Below are 20572 nucleotides of genomic sequence, written 5' to 3' on the forward strand. Positions count from 1 at the left end.
TATGAGGTAGATTTCATTTGTCTTCATTATCTCCATTTTTGATGGCCTTGTCATACTCCCTTTATCCTTTTGACGTCCATTATGGTGGTCATTAAGTACCCCTTTCCTCTTGGTGTCTCAGACTAATAGCTGAGGAGACTAATTCATGCTATAGTGTGAGTGACTTATGCTTTGGTTTAAAATGAAAATCTTGGGGCACCAGGGTGGCTCATTTGGTTAAGCATCGGGGTCTCTGCTCAGCGGGGAGTCTGTTTCTCCCTCTCCCTCTGCCTGGCTCTCTCTCTCTCTCAAATAAATAAATTTTAAAAAATCTTTATAAAAAAATAAACAAAATGCAAATCTCTCTGGAAAGGGAAAATAGTAAGACAAAGTTATAAATCTAATAGTAGAAATTCAGGTTTCAGAACAGAGACTTGGAGGGTATATGAAATCCTTCCAATCACACTATATAAGCAACTGCCTGCCTAAGAATGGGGCTTCTTGGTTCTGACCCATCCCCAGAAGGTTTCTTTAGAATGTCAATGATGCAAATCAGAAAGGATCTCACTCATAACCTCACTGCAAGGAAATGGATTTTAAAGATTCAGGATTCACCAGGTCTCTGCTCAACTGGCTCTCTCGGCCTTGAATGTTCTCTCCCATTTCTGAGCCTTGGCACTTCTCTCTTCATCCAATTCCTTTCTGCTGTGAGCCCTCTCAGGGCTCATACCTTCATTAAACTCTTGACACAGAAGCCCCACAAATAGATCTTTCCATACACACGACTGTGTCTTCCCCAAGGACTGTGATCTTCTTTCTCAAGAGCCAGAATCATTTCTTACTCATCTTTTTATCTCCAGTGATTTTCAGTTCTGGCAGAAAATAAGTGATCAGTAAGTGGTTTTCGTTTTTATTGTTTCTTTTGTTTTTGTTTTCCTTTTCTTTTCCCTGGGGAGAGGTGCAGATGGATGAATGTAATGTAGAAAGCAGGGTGGGATTTTGTTTGGGAGCCTCCCTCCAGAATTTCTCAAGGCAATACTGTCTCTATTGACCAGGCCCTCCCTGGGGGAGATGAGATGAAAAAGTCACTATTTGTGCCTTCGAGGAACTCACAATGTCTGTTCAAACATAGATGTGAGAGAATGAAAAGGTTGAAAGCATGGTTTTCCTCTTAGCCCAAGCTGGAAGTCCTGGCTTCCCTCCTCCCTCTTACCTCGGGAGTATTTGGAAATGTGTGTATCGTAGTCAAAGTGTGTGTGTGGTGGTCAAAATGTTTGGAAATATGTGTGTGGTGGGCCAACTTCCAACACAGGGTGAATTGAGGTGAGACATGAATATCGCCCTGCAATCCCATGGACAGTATCTCCCAAAAAGAATCAACCCCCACAAAATGGCGCTAGTGTAATCTCTAAAATACAAGGCTAGACAACATTGGCTCATCCTGGGACACTAAGAATTTAAGGTTTTAGATCAAATATTAATTTTTGAACACTTAGAACAAACTAAAGAAAGTAAACCTTCATTTTCTAGGACCTACTTTATGTTACCCCACCGTCAATACTCCTCTGCACTGGCTTGAACTCCTCCACCTCCTCAGGTCATGCTAAGACTGAGATTCTACTCAAGCCACTGTAGCCCCAAGGACAGTGGCCAGGTCATCACACTGCCAGTGGCACACTGCTCCAATCCCGTACTTCCTTTGCCTAATTCCCCCAAGGCCAGCATCTGAGCAGAGCAAGTTTGGACACGCCAGCCCTGAATGTGGTCCCAAGGGCCCCATTTGCCTTATTCTGGCCTTGTCCCCAACTTCCTGGTCTGCTCCTACATGCACTAAGCTCTTGACCTCTGGCTTTGCCTCCCCTATTTTGCCCTGGCTCAGATATCTTAAATATTTACTACTTCTCCAGATTTTGATCTTGGACAATGTCACCCAAAAAAAGAGTCATCCCACTCAAAATGACAATGATGCTCCCACTGGATTTATAGCAGGCCACTGGTTTAATCCATTTCCTGTTTGACTTGGTAACTCCCCACCTGCTTCCCCAGGTCACAGGCCCCAAGAGCAGGCCCTGGTCCACAGAAGTGCCTGACTTGCCCCTGACAAAAGAGAAGGACTCAGGTGCTGTGTCTTCTGCCCAGAGTTCGAATCCTGTGTCCTCCATGCTCATGTTGACCGATGGGGAAGCCACAGAGCTTTGGCTCACAGCCCAACTGAAACCAAAGGAGAGATCTTCCTCAAATGCCTGGGAGGTTGACCTTGTATCACTCTAGCAATGGATCCTCCCTAAATTGTCGAACCAATGATATGTAACAAATTAAAACTGAACTTGTTCCAAGGAGACAGGATACCCTGGGCCAGTTGTATAGTTGTAGGTCAGGTTCTTTGAAGAGAAATTGGCTATCTTTGAGGAAAACCAGAGAGCTGCCATCAGAGAAAATATACTCAGCCTCTGGCCCTGAGGGTGACACCTTTGCCAGCAAAGTCCTGGCTTAGCCAATTAGCTGCCCACAGGAGCCATTTAAGGGAATGAAGACATATTTCCCTCTGCCTACACCAGACAAGGCAGGGCTGTATATCAGATGAAGAGAGGGCCAGGGCTTACCTTAGATCCAAAGCTTTCTCTTTCCCTTTTTTGGACTCATTTTCAGCTCCTTTCACTGAGGCGAACACACATCCTTAGGCAGGAAATTACCCTGGTGATGGATGTCTAGCAAATGCAATTTGGCCCTGGTTTAGTGGTCTCCAAGGGGTGCCCTTCCAGGGTGGTGTGCAGAGTTTGGTGATGCCTTAAGCACTGTGCACCCAAGGCCTCCTGGTAATGAGGCGTTTGTCTGTGTCACGCTTTGGCCCCCAGAACTTTCCACTCCCTTTGGATGCAGGGAGGCTGTGGGAAAAGAGGTAGGAATGGCAGAAGGGGCAGGGAAAGGGCAGGGAAAGGGCAGAGTAGGTGCTGGGAATAGGGACATTCAGAATAAGAACAGACAGATTGGCCAAAGAGACATGATGCCTCCCCAGGTGAGGCCGGAACATAAGTTGGGGGGCAGGGAGAACTTCAATGGCTGTAATTCTATAATATTTCCTAGTCAACCTTGTGCTCAAAATGTAATCCCTTAATTCTACTACCTTGGGGACTTCAGAGGGATCAATAAAGAAAAATGGCCCAGATCCTGTCTTTGCGGTATTTCCATTCCAGTTGGAAAGGTCAAGCATGCACCATCAAACTTCCAGGCAACACACTTCCATCCAGCATGGCCACACACAAGCAAATGAAGTAGCACGTGCAATAATGACCTGTCTGTGGAGCAAAGGGAAGGACAAAGGAGGCCATCTGCATTCCACCTGCCTGAGCTCTTCATCAGCTCTGCCACTTAGAAGCTGAATGGCCTTGGGCGAGTTACTTAACCTCTTTGTCTCCATTTCCTGACTCTAAAATGGGGAGAGTAATAATAGCACTTTTCTTGTAGGCTTTTAGGGAGGATTCAGCAGGGCAAGGCACAGAAAGCCTAGGACCTGGATCAGGGCTGTGTCAGCACATGCTAGTGTCCCCCTCCCCTCTTAAGCCAAGGGCACTGAACCCTTGTCATGTCGTGGACCCTTTTGGTCTGCTGATGCATCTGAATCCCTTCTCAGAATAATGGTATAAATGCATAAAATAAAAATATATAGGAATTACAAAAGAAACTGCATTTTTATTGATATGCAGTTATCAAAATACTAAAAAACCAAATTTGCTGTATGGTAATATATGTGCTTCTTTATTAACACAGTAAATAACCAGATTTGCTGGCAGCTCTAATAAGTACTGTAATTTTGAGATACTAATAAGCTTAAACAATATTTCAACCTATCAGCAACAACTGTAATGAGACATAAAAATATCTGTGATTTCTATTTGTGACAAAATTACAGCCACTGCTAAGGCTATTATGACTTGTTGCCCACATTTAAAATTAGAGGGACTTCTAAATTTTTGTTAGAGGTTGGTGAAAAAACAGATATAATTTTTTTTCCATCTTAATTCACGGACTCTCCACACTAAGCACCGATACAAGACCTGATAAGATAAGTTACAACCATACTCTCTAAATTTTTAAAATCACACTTACTTTCACACTACTAAAGCAAAATAGAAACATAATAGGAAAGTGAAGAAATTTAGATTAAATGGGAAAAGACAAAGGAAATTTAAAAAAAACCCACGTGACCCTGCAAGAGCCACTGCTAACAGTTTGATTTTTAAGACATGGAGCTCATTGCTAATCCTTTTTCCAGGCACTCTCCTCCTCCCATTATTAAATTGCAGTGTCACTCAGAAGGATGTAAAGGAACGGAGAATGCTCAGTAAAGAACCAACTCAAAGCACCACGAATGTAGGCCAGAAACTACATGCAACCTGGTCATAGAAAAGGAGTCTTGCCCTTTACAGCCCAGCCACCCAGAGGCAGGGCCAAGCGTCAAGAAACAGAGCTAGGGGGACACGCTGGAATCTTCCAGCCCCACAAATAGGAGCTATCCCACAGATCTCAAATCTCGCATCAGACCTGATGAATGATCTTAAGTTGGAGCTATGAATTGTGAATAATGAAAATTACCCACTTAGTGAGGAATATTGACAAGACTCCAAACCTGCCAGATGCTCAGATCAGATTCCTGATACATGTAGGCAGAGCAGGAGGGCTCATCCAAAAAATCTACTTGGGCATAATGATAAAGAGGTAGCACGGCACCTAGGAGGTATTGCACAATCTATATAGATACCCAGACACATGGGGACAGAGAAGGACCCTTGTGTCACCCCGAATGATCCCCTGTGGCAACAGCATGCAGCTTTCTCTGGGGTGAAAACCTCGTCTGACATAGATTCAGCTGTCATAGGTCACCTCTGGAAGATTGAAGGCTTGGAGCAGCTTGTCTGGTCCCTGTGAGCTCCCGCAGAGGACCCCCTGTGTGTGAGTTCAGAATAGGGTGGACGCCAAGCCCCAACTTACTTTCCCCGAGTCATAGGAGCGGTGGCCAGGTTCTGCACTCTTGGCTTGCCGTACTTCCTATGGGAACATGAGGTTGTGAAGCTACTAACCATCAACTTAGAGTCTTACTGCACCTCCCGGAAGGAACTCCCGTGGGACTGGGGCCATCATCACCAGAGCAATGTTAGAAAAGCATCTCCTTTCCCTTCTCCAGCTCAGATCTCAGAGCAATGTCCTCTTCTGACCTCCAAACAGAGACCTTTCCTGGGGAGAGGGCGGGAGGAGGGTGTTGATGAAATTCTGTCAGCACAGTCCTCACAATGTGAGCATGTGCTTTCCTGGAAGGACCCGGCCACCCTGAGGTGACGCACCCCACTTCCTCTACGCCTAGCTAAAGATCACAGTCCAGGATAACAGGCCAGGAAAACTCCTGAGTGCAAGGCACCACCAAATTTCAAAATGTTTTTAATAAAACAATGTGGAAAGGGCAGACTGCTCATTTTGATTCTCCACTGGGTCGTTCAATTAAAGCTGAAATTCTGGGGCATCTTGAACCACGCTGACCATATTTTCCATTAGTAATAATGATAAAAGATAATTATTGAGCCTGTCTGTCAGATATTCCAGACACCCGCACCTCCACTTAATTAATTGCTAATTAAGATATGAAAGAACTGCAGTGTCTCTCACACATCCTAACTTTATTAAACCTCAGCAAATCTTCCTCAAGGAAAATAAACCTAAACCACCAAGGCTGAATCCCTTCCTTGGATTTGGAAACCACAGCTGGAGGGGGGAGGTGAGGCAGTGGGGAAGGCCCAGTCTGAGCTGGGGTCATTTAACCATCATTCTGATGGCGTACCATGACCCCAAGGGGAAAGAATGAAAGAGAACGAAAGAGCAGCTAATAAGTGTTGAGCTCCTACATTCTGCCATACATCGAGCTAAGCCTTTTCCCTTTATTGTCTAAATTAATCCTCACAGCAAAATTCCAGCCTCTTCCATTTCTTGTTCTATGGAGATACAAGACACAGAGATGCTTTTTTTTCCAGGTCTTTACCATTACTGATAAAGGCAAAAAGGTTTCATGGTAGCCAGCTTTCAAGATGACCCCCAATTAGTCCTTGCATTCTAGTATTCATACCCTTGTGTTGTCTTTTCCCACATTAAATAGCATTAACCTATGTAACCAATAGGATGTTGCAGAAATGATAAGGTGGGTCATACAAGATGTGCTAGCTTCTCCCTGGCTCTCTCTTAGATCCCTCACTCTGGGGGGAGACAGCCATGCTGTGAGTACACACAAATAGCCCTGTGGAGGTCCACGTGGGGACACCTCCCATGACAACCAGCACCATCTAAGTGAGTCCTCAAGGAACCAGGGCTTCCAGCCCTAGCAAGTCTTCAGATGATTACAACCTTCACTGACATCTTACTTGAAACTTCATGAGACCTTGAGCCTGAACCACCCAGATAAACTACTTCGGAATTCCTGACCCACAGAAACCATGAGATAATAAATGTTTATTGTTTTAAGCCAGTGAGTTTGGGAGTAATCTTTATACAGCAATGGATAATGCATTCATTAACTTTTCACAACCTTCTGAATTGTAATGTGTTGCCAGTACCAATGGGTAGGAGAAATCTTTCTAAGTAACCTTCAAACATGTAGGCTGAAAATAGGAGCCCAAATAGTAGTCATTCAAGGTACCTTCTTATAGGAGACTTTGAGTTTAGGAGTTGAAAATGGGTCAGATCACCAATAGTTGCCTCAATTTCCCATTTTCTCATTAAGATGACTAAGTACAATTTGTTGGCTGTTGTACTGAAAATCTGATCCACTTTCAGCAACCAACTGCTGTAAAAGAAAAAATATGAATTGACAATACTTTAGTATATTGGGTGGTCTTGTCTAGAACTGACTGGCATCCTTGCAATCACATGGCTACTTCTGGGACATCTTCAGCAATTTGCAGTAAACAAACCCAAACCACCCAAGTACCAAGGTTTATGCTGAATATCAAAAAGAACTGTTTTTGTGAAATCTGAAACCTGTCCCACCTGGCCTGGCAGTGTTGTTCTTCTGCCCACAATTTACCTAGGCTGAAGGGGAAAAAGACCCAAGGCTTTGGAGGAAATCCATGCTTGGGATCAATAGGGCATCATGGGTGACACTCTCTGGAACACCCAATTCCCCAGATCCTGCCTGGGCAGTCACGGGCAGGGAGCCCAAGCAACAAAGTCTGGGTCCAGCCCCTCAGGTTGCTGGACTCATATTCAGTATAAAAAGGGTCAGCACTTGGGGCGCCTGGGTGGCTCAGTTGGTTAAGCGACTGCCTTCGGCTCAGGTCATGATCCTGGAGTCCCGGGATCGAGTCCCACATCGGGCTCCCTGCTCAGCAGGGAGTCTGCTTCTCCCTCTGACCCTCCCCCCTCTCATGTGCTCTCTCTCTCTCTCATTCTTTCTCTCAAATAAAAATAAATAAAATCTTAAAAAAAATAAAAAAAATAAATAAAAAGGGTCAGCACTTGATGTGGAGAGAAAATATAATGCACATTTTCTAGACATATTTCATAGGAAAACTATATTTTTCAAAGATGAGCTTTTATAAGCTGAACCCAGAAAATGGCTTTCAAGGCAATGTTGGGCATAAAGGGCAGAAATGCAGGTATTTGAGTGGGTAGAGAGAATGAAAAAAAGAACACATCAATTTGCTGAAGCTGCTGGTGAGTCAGGTCGCCATGCTCCTTGGTTGTGTGTACATCTCCTGGAGTTCCATTTCCCCTCTTCTTTGGTCCCCCACACAGTGTGTAGGCTGAAAGGACATGGGAGCTAGAGTGTTGCACTAGGTATTTATCCAACAGCTTTGCCTTGGAACTCCTTACACGGAATACTTGCTCACGTTTTGACCCACCAGCGTCCATTTCTGTTATAATAATCATTTGCCTTGTTGCCGGTTATATGAAAATCTACTCCAAGATGGTGCCTTTGTGTGGTCTCTTCAGGGCTGTCTGGCTTGTTCATCAACTCCAACATGTCTATGAGTGAGGTTACGCACATTTATCTGAGGGCTGGTGTATTGGATTCAATATGAGCTTCCAGAACACAGTGAGTACTGTCATGACTTCAGGAAGACTGGCACACACTTGCTCGAATTCAATGTGGCCATTGTTCAGCCTACAGTTTGAAACCTGTTTAAAAAAAAAAAGCTAGTTAAAAAATAAAATACGTAAATAAGTAAACAAATAAATAAAAGCTAGTTAAATGGGAAGGATTAGAATGCAGGGGACCTGAGCTCTAGTTCTAATTCTCAAAATAACTGTGTGTTTGGTGCCTGCCCCCACGAGTGAACCTCCACTGTTGTAACTCCTGTCCGGTGTCTCTCTCCCCTATGGGCAGGAGCTCCTTGAGGGCAGAGGCTGTGTCTCCAGTGCCTGCCACAGACCCAGCTACTCAGAAGGTTCTTAATACGTGGGTGCTGCCAATGACCAAAACACCAAATCAGAGCATCTACCCATAGTCACAGAGGAATATATGTGGTTAGATGAGCATGAAGGAAAGGACGGAAGTCTACATCTCATGCTGTCAACGTGGGAGCTGAGGGGAATGTGGGTGGTGCAGGAGGGAGAGTGGGTGGAGAGAGGCAAGTAATAGAGGAAAAAAAATAAGGACATGGCACTAAAAAAGCCTCATTGTATAATACCATCCTTTTTGTGAAAGTATGCGTATGTATGCATAAGTAAATTAGGGAAAAAAGGATGATGCTCATATGTTAAGTCAAAACAAGTTGCAGAGAATTTTGGTTAAAAACTATAAACAAAAACATCATATATCTGTGTATATGTGCCTGATTGGGTTTCGATGAGCATGAGGAAGGGTGTGTGTTGTGGGTGCTGTGAGGTACCATCCCACAGAGGCACTCACCGCCAGGTGCTGGGAGTGAGGGCAGCTCACAACTCACAGCTGGGTTTCTGACCAGGAGGTGCTTTGCTCAACTGTGAGAGCCAAAGACAGGTTGGGGCCAAAGACCTGTCCCTCTTCAATGCAGGGCAGCTCCAGAGCTCCCTCTGGCCAGTTCTGCTTCCTGTACTCCCCCACAAGAGTGTGCCCCAGTGACCCTTCAGTGCATGTAACCTATTTCAGTCTGCTTCCCTGGAACTTGACTCATAACAGTGTGGAAAAATACAGGCTGGACTATTAAAATGTGACATCCAGGGGCTGAGGTTGGGGGGTGGGGATGATTAGCTTTTTCCGTATGCATCTTCATATTGTTTTATATGGTACCATGAACGTGTCACTTTTATAATTTTGAGACTATCAAACAAAGACATTTAAAATAGTAAATGAATATACATTACTTAAAAGAGTGAATGACTATGCTCATACCTAGCTAGAGATATACCTATCTGCTGGAAAAATGGGCTGCAAATTTGGGTAGCCACTGTGCAAATTACACTGACCAGAGGAAGTGTAATTATTCCATTTGGTGAGCAGTCAGATTAGGACAGGAGGAGGGAAACACCTCACATTTACGTCACCATCAATGCTTCCCCTTCCTGGGCAAGTCTACAGATAAACATTCTCCTTCCCAGTGATGCAGCCTCAGAATCTTTCCTAACCCCGTGCTCCAAGCAGCCACTACTGATACACTGGAGGGAGGAGTCACCAGAGATGAAACCTAGTTGCCATTCCAGAACTGAATGATCTTTCTGTTTCTTCCAATTCTCAGGTTCGGGGGGCGGGGGGGCTTCCCTGGGAAGTTCAATTTATTCAGGAAGAACTTAGATGAGCAAGCCTACACTGTAGCCAAAGGCTTGCTCTTTCCTCCCTCCAGTGCTAATTGATTTTTGCAAATACATATGAGATCCCTAAGGCTCAGTGTCCCCATTGGAGAAGGCTCTGAGGATTTGTGGGAAGCAAGCCCAAGAAGGCATAATCATCCTGTAATGGATGGTGTCGATGGTCCCTGGGAATTGTGCAGGGGGAGCACTGGTCCAAGTTCTGCATGGGAGCCATGCTTAGACAGATTGACAAACTGCTGACACAGACACTCCCCACTCGCAGTAGATGCCACTGCTTTTGTAGGGGGTGGTTCTAGCCTAAGAGGATTGCCCTCTGCGCTGCCGCATCCATTTGCTCAATGAGTATTTAGTGAACTTCTCTGTGCTGCATTGTGCATGGGACGAGAGCCAAAGTAGGGTGTAGAACAGAGAGTCCAGAGGGAGAACAGCACAGATGAGGAGGTTTACAATAAGTGGTGACTTTTATGACATGGGAACGTATGAGTGATGTGGACATTATGCACAGAAAAGGGGTCCCAGTTTAGGGGCAATGGGCGGGTTCCCGGAGGAAGTGCCGGACATCTGTCATCATCAAATCACTGAAGCATGTAATTATAGCCACCTGCAAAGATCTCAGAACTGTTTTATCACCTAAAACACATTTCTGGATTTATAATCATTCTGTAGAACTTTTTCCTTAAATATTTACGGCTTTATGGCAAAGCTATGAGAGTGAACTAAAGAAAATTAATAAAATAAATAGAACTCTCTGGAGAGGAAACAAAATAACTTAATATACCAGTTTTCTTTGTTTCCAACATCCACGTGGTGTATCTCCAAGTTTACTGAAAAGGAGATATGGTGGCTAGGATGGAAAGGGAAACTGAGGCTCCTTATTTTGAAACCATCAACACCTTCCTTCCCTCTCTATTCCTGTTTCAGGTGGACGTATCATCACACCTGCACAGAGACGTATCATCACAGACCTGCATCCAGGTCTCTTGGAGTTAGGATTGAAGAGCGTGTGGGAAAGAGAAGACATCGAAGACCCCATCACTAAAGGTATTTCCTGTGAAACTTTTACCATCCATCACAGCGATGGCCAGTTCGAGGCTTTCGCTTGTGACCACAGGGACTGAGGCTTTTTGTCACTGCAACAACAGCCTCAGGATAGCCTCCCTGAAATGAGATGCTCAAGAGCATTAGCTCCCCTGGGCTTCATGCCATCTCTGTAAAAGCTGGAGAAACCGGGCACCAAGGTTTTGGCTTTCCATAAAATATTTCTGAAACGCATTTCATGATGTGGTCGGTAATAAAAGTATATTACTGCTCTCAGTCCCTCCAAGAGACGAGGCTTGATTCCCAGCCCAACTGCGCCTGCACTGGGCCTGCAGGAATAGGTCCTAAATTATTCACCAGCCCGACTCAAATTTCTGGAGTTCCAAAACCTCTAATAAAGTATTATGAAAAAATATCCATCTCTTTATCTCTATCCATAACCATTTATATGGCTAGAGGAAAAACCTGTCGTTTTATTTCTTTTAATTTAAAAGCTTTCCTAATTCCTTTTCCACACCACATATATATGTCTAAAGAATTTTCAGGTTGAAATAATAACCTTCTGAAAAATGGTCCATAGGAGAAGGCTCTCAGGATTCAGAGTTGACGGGCACAGTGAAAATTGTGCTCCCTTAGTAACTTTCCCTGACACTCAAATTTGACACACGGAATTTGGAACTTTTCAAATAGGTGTGGCCCTTTTTTATTGTACAAAACAATGATGATAGACTCATCAGCCTTTTCTCTCTATTTGTTTATATGGTTGCTAAAATGTGTTCAGGAAAAACTCATTTCCAACCTCAGACTCATAATGCACTCATTATCTATCATCACTCTGCAGCAAGACACAAGTCTATTTTGAAGCCCCAAGTTTGAATCAGCCCAGGCCACTCACAGCAACACCCTACCTCACTTGGGGTATTGGCTACAAAGTATCCCAGGCTGTTTAAGACAACTTTGAGCCTAGAAACTCACAAGACTTTAGAGCATTAAGCTGGCTATCAGCCATTCACACTTTAGAGCAATTTGGTTAATTTGGTGTTTTTATGTAAGCAGCTGGTTGAAATCAAGTTCTCTGCAACCAAGCAGAGCTGGAACAGGGTGGACCGTCTGGGTGGCAGCTAAGGGTAGCTGTCAGGACAGCGTCCCTGGAAAAGTATTAAGATGAAGACATTTGTACTTATTAGCACTCTACTGAGAGAACGTACTGTGTAGCTAAAAGAATATTTGACAAACCACTTGCATTACAAGATTAACATCCCCCCACCCCTCACCCTGGCCAAAGAAACTTGTTCAAATAAACATGGTTGGTTTCTAAGCTGAGTTCTGAATGAGGTGGGTTCAACAGGGGTATGAGATCCAGGGTGCCCGTCATTGTCATCCTCTTCTAAACTGATGTTGAATAAATATTTAAAGAATGTTGGTTTAAATGTAAGACAACTCATTAACCTGACAAGAGCACCCACCTATTTTCATTAGCTCTGAAATCTGAAGTTTCTGATGGAGGGAGTGGGAGGATGAAAGAGGGAGCCCAGGACCCTGCCAGCCAGAATGAGAGTCTGTGAGGGACCTGAGAAGCCAGTGTGCAGATGCAGTGGGAGAGGGATGAGCCCTGAGGACAAGCATCTCATCCCATCTGGAGCTAGTCTTACTCGAGCAACGAGAACCCTGCCCTGGTCTGACCTGGGGAAATCATCCTCCGACTGAATCAGAGAAGGCTCATGAAAAGCAAGGATGAGCCTAATGATTAAAGCAGGCCCTGGGATTACCCTTATGATTTTGTTATTTATAAGAAATATATATTTGGTCTTCATCCAGTTTCCAGCACAGAGCTCCTAAAACCCTTGCTTAACATGTCCTAAGTGATGATGATGTAGTTTTGAATGTAGATGAGGTTCGATGGGGTGAGGTCTGGAGCTGACAGCCAAGAAAGAATTCTTGAGACGTGTTTGGTGCAAAATGATGGTTTTATTAAATCACAGGGACAGGACCCGTGGGCAGAAAGAGCTGCTGCATGGGGATTGGGCAGAAAGAGCTGCTGCGTGGGGATTGTGGGGGGTGAATGACTATATACCTGGGAGTTGGGGGACGTAAGGAAAAGGGAGGTTTTCAAAAGAACTTTCATATGCTTAAGAGGACCTACAAGATTCTGGAGACCTTGCCATAGTCAAGTAAAGGTTATTTTTCCCTCTAGTAAAGCATTAACATTAAGACAGTTGGGAGCTTCCTGGAGGAATGTTATACTCTGCCTATCTCAGGTCCTTGCTAATGAGCTGTAGTTTATAAGGAAATTTTATTTTATTTACATTCCCTTCTACCTTTGTTTCCTACATCACTATGAATAGGTGGGTGATGTTAGGGCTCCAGGAAATTGAGTCTATGGGTCTCTGGAAGTTAGGCTATTAATAAGAATGCTTTTTCCTTGTAAGTCACTAAGATATTTGTAAACTGAGGGAGACTCCTCTCATTCTGGACTGTGATCTCTATTAGTTAACCATTTGTTTTTCCTTTCCCTCAGCTTTAGGGCAGCCAGGAGTACCTGAGGAATGTCACACATGTCCCACCTGGGAGTGTGTGTGTGTGTATGTGTGTGTGTGTGTGTGACAGGGGTGTTGTGGGGGGTCAGCTTGTGCTTTGTCCTCAGGTTGGCTTCTGCTCCCTCATCAATAAGAGCTATAAAGGTGTCCTGATATTCATAACAAACCCCTTTCAACCACACCCAAATTTATGTCAATGTTGGGACTTTGGGAATGCACCTAAGAATGGGGGCTGGAAACCAACATTGAGACTTGAGTGTTGGAACTTTCAGTCCTCTGGGGAGGAGAGAGCGTTTGGAGATTGAGTTCAATAACCAATGGTTAATGATTTAACACATCATACCTGTGTAATGAAGCCTCCATAAACCCTAGAAGGACAGGGTTCAGAGAGCTTCCAGGTTGGGGAGCCAGAACGTTTACACATGCCACCATGCTGGGCCCCAAACTCCATAGAGGCAGAAGCTCCTTTGTTCAGGACCTCGCCCTGTGTATCTCTTCATCTGGCTGTTGATTTGTGTCCTTTAATATCCTTGGTAATAAACTGGCAATCTAGTGAGTAAACTGTTTTCCTGAGTTCTGTGAGCTGCTCTAGCAAATTAATTGAGCCCGAGGAGGGGGGTGGGAACCTCTGATTTAGAGCCATTTGGAAGCTCAGGTAAAGGGGACTTGCAATTGGCATCTCACATGGGTTGGAGGCCTCAGCCTGGGGAATCTGATACTATCTCCAGGTAAGCGGTGTTAGAACTGAGTTGAATTGTAGCACACACAGCTGGTATCAAAAAATTGCTTGGTGTGGGGAAAAAAACCCACACATTGGAATTGGTGTCAGAATCAGAATCATAATTCCAAACCACATCAGAGCTGTAAACACATCAGGCTTAAGCTCCATTTCAGGAGAGGGCTGACAAAAGGTTTTGGGACCAGGGATAGTCAAACTACTGCTGGATGTGAGGGGCCTACCTTGAAGCCAGTGAACAACTATCCAGGCAGGGGTGTTGGATCCTGCTGACCCTCCCGAGGGTGGAAACTCTCAGAAGTCACCAGGATGCAGTATTCAGAGGTAGTTCTCAGAAGCACCAGCTGCTCTGTTGATTAAATCTCAAAGCCACCTCCTGGCTCCGAGGCCAGTCCATCTTTCCCTGCCAAGACTTGTCACATGTGTACGACTGACCTCACAGGAAAGCATGGATTGTCCAGATTAGCCCTCTCCCCCCATGTACTTACAAAGAGCGCTTCACTGGAATGGGCTGGTGTTAGAATTGCAGATGTCTCACCTGCTGGTCGCCTCATGGCTCCTTGGCAATTCAAACAGAGGTGCGTTCACCAGGCTGATCTGAACGACCTCACTTGGCCTGCTTCTATCCTACCTTCATTCCCCATGCATTTGAAAGCAGCTTATTTTAAAAGCTGATTAGATGAGCCTTTAATAACATTAGAATTTAAATGGCCCCAGATAGGCTTTCAGCCTCTTGCCAAATTGAGATGAATGTGATATTTGGGGAGCTGAGCTCCCAGCTTCATGGCTGCTCTGGACTGCAGACAGGTTTTGAAGCACGACTTCTCCCATGCTTTTCTGCAGCCTGAGACTGGGCTTGTGTGCATCTGTCAGGTCCCTTTTATCTCAAAAGGTTTGGGATCCTGTGTGTACATGTGTCTCCATGATCACGCATTATTAAGGAAAAGTCAGGTGGGGACAGGGGCAAAAGACCAAGGTGTAATCTGTGTGTGAAACTCTGTGGGGAAACCTCTCTGTGATCCCACACCCTCCGATGACTTTCAGTTCCAGGCAACAAACCTTGATTGAACAGCTACTATTTAGTCATTTAATTCAGTATTACTGTTGCTAATACCTGACTTTGGTGGAGAATAATATAAAATGGTCAGAATGTTTCATCTTGGTTAATATGGTCAGCTCCCTCTGTAACCCTTACAGGTGGCTTTAAGGCCAGGAAGGGGACACATACTTAGGAAGCTATCTAGGTGCGACTGCCTCACAATGTAATACTCTTCTGTACATTTTAGAAAAAGTCAAAAATGGAATGGGGCAGGAGGTAGGGTGGGAACCCAACCAAAGGTGAACATAAACAGATAGTTCAACATTGAGGTCATGTTTTCTCTCCACATCTTGCAGTTTACATGGGAAAGGTGTACTCATATTGGGTGTTCACCTCTCCCTGTACTAAGCCTGGGACCAGGCAGAAAGAGCATTGTTTGGTTTTTCTCCTCTTCTCAGAATGCCCCTGCAAGGTCATCCTCCCCAACTTGCTGTATTTACTCTGTCTCTCTGGAGAGGAAGTGTCCCTCCTCTTTCTAAGGCTCACTCCTCCCCTGAGCTCTCAGTCCCTTCCCTGTCACCTCCTCCAGGGCTGACACCCAGCCATTACCCCTTTTCTCACTCACATCTCCTCTCACTTTCTGTCAGTTCCTCCCCTTCTGCTTACGAACAAACCTTGGTTACCATTGAAACGAGCAAACAAAAACAGCTTTCCCTTGATTTTGTGACTCTCTCCTCTTACCCCAAATTCAGTGAAGGAATAGTCTAGATTCACTTCTCACTATATAGCCACTCTTTCATCCATGCATAACAGTGCATCCCACCCACCCAAACAACAGATTCAACTTAATTCTGCAAGCGTGCATGGAGTACATACTATGTGCCGAGCGCAGTCTGGATCCTGACCGCAAGGAGGATGCTCTTATATGGCAGGCAAGCCTGCCTGCTCCCTCCCCAAATTACAGAGCAAGGGGCAAGTGAGCTGATGGGGTCACGCACTGTAGAGAAGCAGAATGGGAATCATCAGCCCTGTCTTCGGGGCAAGGGGCAGCACGGAATGTGTTATAGGAGTTCTCCAGACAAATGGAGAACCCAGGAAGGGAGAATAGAAAGGACGGGAGGCAGTCCAGGTAGAAGGAGCAGCATGGCCAAGGTCACTGAAGTCACCAAGGCAGCACAATGTGTAGACGGCACTATGGACATGACAAGACAAAGGGTGTGGAGACCATGGAAGATGACAGACAGTCTTCAAGAGTGAGATCCCAAGAAACTTCAACTCTTTCTTGCAGACAGTGGAGAAGTCCAAGCCAAGGAAGGACATGATCAGATTGCCTTTTGTTGTTGTTGTTGTTTAATGTACTATTTATTGACCATGTAATTTTTTTTTTAATTTTTTTATTGTTATGTTTTTCACCATATATTACATCATTAGTTTTTGATGTAGTGTTCCATGATTCATTGTTTGTGCATAACACCCAGTGCTCCACGCAGAATGTGCCCTCTTTAATACCCATCACCAGGCTAACCCATTCCCCTACATTCCTCCCTTCTAGAACCCTCAGTTTGTTTTTCAGAGTCTATCATCTCTCATGGTTCGTCTCCCTGTCCGACTTACTCCCCTTCATTCTTCCCCTCCTGCTATCTTCTTCTTTTTCTTTTTTCTTAACATATGTTGCATTATTTGTTTCAGAAGTACAGATCTGAGTCAACAGTCTTGCACACTTCACAGTGCTCACCATAGCACATACCCTACCCACTGTCTATCACCCAGCCACCCCATCCCTCCCACTCCCCACCACTCCAACAACACTCAATTTGTTTCCTGAGATTAAGAATTTCTCATATCAGTGAGGTCATATGATACATGTCTTTCTCTGATTGACTTATTTCACTCAGCATAACACCCTCCAGTTCCATCCACATCGTTGCAAATGGCAAGATCTCATTCCTTTTGATGGCTGCATAATATTCCATTGTGTATATACACCACATCTTCTTTATCCATTCATCTGTCGATGGACATCTTGGCTCTTTTCACAGTTTGGCTATTGTGGACATTGCTGCTATAAACATTGGGGAGCACGTAACCCTTTGGATCCCTACATTTGTATGTTTGGGGTAAATACCCAGTAGTGCAATTGCTGGATCATATGGCAGCTCTATTTTCAACTGTTTGAGGAACCTCCATACTGTTTTCCAGAGGGGTTGCACCAGCTTGCATTCCCACCAACAGTGTAGGAGGGTTCCCCTTTCTACACATCACCACCAAAATCTGTCGTTTCCTGACTTGTTAATTTTAGCCATTCTGACTGGTGTGAGGTGGTATCTCATTAAGGTTTTGATTAGGATTTCCCTGATGCCAAGCGATGTGGAGCACTTTTTCATGTGTCTGTTGGCCATTTGGATGTCTTCTTTGGAAAAATGTCTGTTCATGTCTTCTGCCCATGTCTTGATTGGATTATTTGTTCTTTGGGTGTTGAGTTTGATAAGTTCTTTATAGATTTTGAATACTAGCCCTTTATCTGATGTGTCATTTGCAAATATCTTCTCCCATTCTGTTGGTTGTCTTTTGGTTTTGTGGACTGTTTCCTTTGCTATGCAAAAGCTTTTTATCTTGATGAAATCCCAATAGTTCATTTTTGCCCTTGCTTCCCTTGCCTTTGGCGATGTTTCTAGGAAGAAGTTGCTGCGGCTGAGGTCGAAGAGGTTGCTACCTGTGTTCTTCTTTAGGATTTTGATGGACTCCTGTCTCACGTTTAGGTCCTTCAACCATTTGGAGTCTATTTTTGTGTGTGGTGTAAGGAAATGGTCCAGTTTCATTCTTCTGCATGTGGATGTCCAATTTTCCCAACACCATTTGTTGAAGAGACTGTCTTTTTTCCATTGGACATTCTTTCCTGCTTTGTCAGAGATAAGTTGACCATAGAGTTGAGGGTCCATTTCTGGGCTCTCTATTCTGTTCCATTGATCTATGTGTCTGTTTTTGTGCCACTACCATACTGTCTTGATGATGACAGCTTTGTAATAGAGCTGGAAGTCCGGAATTGTGATGCCGCCAGCTTTGCTTTTCTTTTTCAACATTCCTCTGGCTATTCGGAGTCTCTTCTGGTTCCATACAAATTTTAGGATTATTTGTTCCATTTCTTTGAAAAAAGTGGATGGTATTTTGATGGGAATTGCATTGAATGTGTAGATTGCTCTAGGTAGCATTGACATCTTCACAATGTTTGTTCTTCCAATCCATGAGCATGGAACGTTTTTCCATTTCTTTGTGTCTTCCTCAATTTCTTCCATGAGTATTTTATAGTTTTCTGAGTACAGATCCTTTGCCTCTTTGGTTAGATTTATTCCTAGGTATCTTATGGTTTTGGGTGCAATTGTAAATGGGATCAACTCCTTAATTTCTCTTTCTTCTGTCTTGTTGTTGGTGTATAGGAATGCCACTGATTTCTGTGCATTGATTTTATATCCTGCTACTTTACTGAATTCCTGTATGAGTTCTAGCAGTTGTGGGGTGGAGTCTTTTGGGTTTTCCACATAAAATATCATATCATCTGCAGACAGTGAGAGTTTGACTTCCTCTTTGCCGATTTGGATGCCTTTGATTTCTTTTTGTTGTCTGATTGCTGTGGTTAGGACTTCCGATACTATGTTGAATAGCAGTGGTGAGAGTGGACATCCCTGCCACATTCCTGACCTCAGTGGGAAAGCTCTGTTTTTCCCCACTGAGAATGATATTCACTGTAGGTTTTTCATAGATGGCTTTTATGATATTGAGATATGTACCCTCTATCCCTATACTCTGAAGAGTTTTGATCAAGAAAGGATGCTGTACTTTGTCAAATGCTTTTTCTGCATCGATTGAGAGGATCATATGATTCTTGTTCTTTCTTTTGTTAATGTATTGCATCACGTTGATTGATTTGCGGATATTGAACCAACCTTGCGGCCCAGGGATAAATCCCACTTGGTCGTGGTGAAGAATCCTTTTAATGTACTGTTGGATCCTATTGGCTAGAATTTTGGTGAGAATTTTTGCATCCATGTTCATCAAGGATATTGGTCTATAATTCTCCTTTTTGATGGGGTCTTTGTCTGGTTTTGGGATCAAGGTAATGGTGGCCTCATAAAATGAGTTTGGAAGTTTTCCTTCCATTTCTATTTTTTGGAACAGTTTCAGGAGAATAGGTATTAATTCTTCTTTAAATGTCTGATAGAATTCCCCTGGGAAGCCATCTGGCCCTGGGCTTTTGTTTGTTGGGAGATTTTTGATGACTGCTTCAATTTCCTTAGTGGTTATAGGTCTGTTCAGGTTTTCTATTTCTTCCTGGTTCACTTTTGGTAGTTGATACATCTCTAGGAATGCACCCATTTCCTCCAGGTTATCTAATTTGCTGGCATAGAGTTGCTCATAATATGTTCTTATCATTGTATTTCTTTGGTGTTGGTTGTGATCTCTCCTCTTTCCTTCATGATTTTGTTGATTTGGGTCATTTCCCTTTTCTTTTTGATAAGTCTGGCCAGGGGTTTATCAATCTTGTTAATTCTTTCAAAGAACCAGCTCCTAGTTTCATTGATCTGTTCTACTGTTCTTTTGGTTTCTAGTTCATTGATTTCTGTTCTGATCTTTGTCATTTCTCTTCTTCTCCTGCTGGGTTTAGGCTTTCTTTGCTGTTTTTTCTCTAGCTCCTTTAGGTGTAGGGTTAGGTAGTGTATTTGAGACCTTTCTTGTTCCTTGAGAAAGTCTTGTATTGCTATATACTTTCCTCTCAGGACTGCCTTTGCTGTATCCCAAAGATTTTGAACACTTGCGTTTTCATTTTCATTGGTTTCCAGGAATTTTTTAAATTCTTCTTTAATTTCCTGGTTGACCCATTCATTCTTTAGTAGGATGCTCTTTAGCCTCCATGTATTTGAGTTCTTTCTGACTTTCCTCTTGTGATTGAGTTCTAGTTTCAAAGCATTGTGGTCTGAAAATATGCAGGGAATGATCCCAATCTTTTGATACCGATTGAGACCTGATTCGTGACCTAGGATGTGATCTATTCTGGAGAATGTTCCATGGGCACTAGAGAAGAATGTGTATTCCATTGCTTTGGGATGGAATGTTCTGAATATGTCTGTGAAGTCCATTTGGTCCAGTGTGTCATTTAAAGTCTTTATTTCCTTGTTGATCTTTTGCTTAGATGATCTGTCCATTTCAGTCAGGGGGGTATTAAAGTCCCCCACTATTATTGTATTGTTGTCAATGTGTTTCTTCGCTTTTGTTATTAATTGCCTTATAGAGTTGGCTGCTCCCGTGTTAGGGGCATAGATATTTACAATTGTTAGATCTTCTTGTTGGATAGACCCTTTAAGTAGGATATAGTGTCCTTCTTCATTTTTTATTACAGTCTTTGTTTTAAAATCTAATTTGTCTGATATAAGGATTGCCACCCCAGCTTTCTTTTGGTGTCCATTAGCATGGTAAATG

At 43.7% G+C, this 20572-nt stretch overlaps 1 protein-coding gene across 5 annotated transcripts in view; it reads left to right on the forward strand.

Moving 5' to 3' along the window:
• The window catches only part of TNR (tenascin R), a 424235-nt gene that overhangs the window by 201920 nt on the left and 201743 nt on the right, over positions 1-20572 (forward strand). For all 5 annotated transcript variants that reach the window (XR_003523289.2, XR_003523290.2, XM_027613061.2 and 2 more), the window contains exon 2: positions 10672-10791. The gene's annotated coding sequence lies outside the window, so the exon portion shown is untranslated. The remainder of the gene's footprint in view (positions 1-10671; positions 10792-20572) is intronic.

Source organism: Zalophus californianus, chromosome 10, assembly GCF_009762305.2.
Source record: "Zalophus californianus isolate mZalCal1 chromosome 10, mZalCal1.pri.v2, whole genome shotgun sequence".
In the NCBI taxonomy this organism is placed as follows: Eukaryota; Metazoa; Chordata; class Mammalia; order Carnivora; family Otariidae; genus Zalophus; species Zalophus californianus.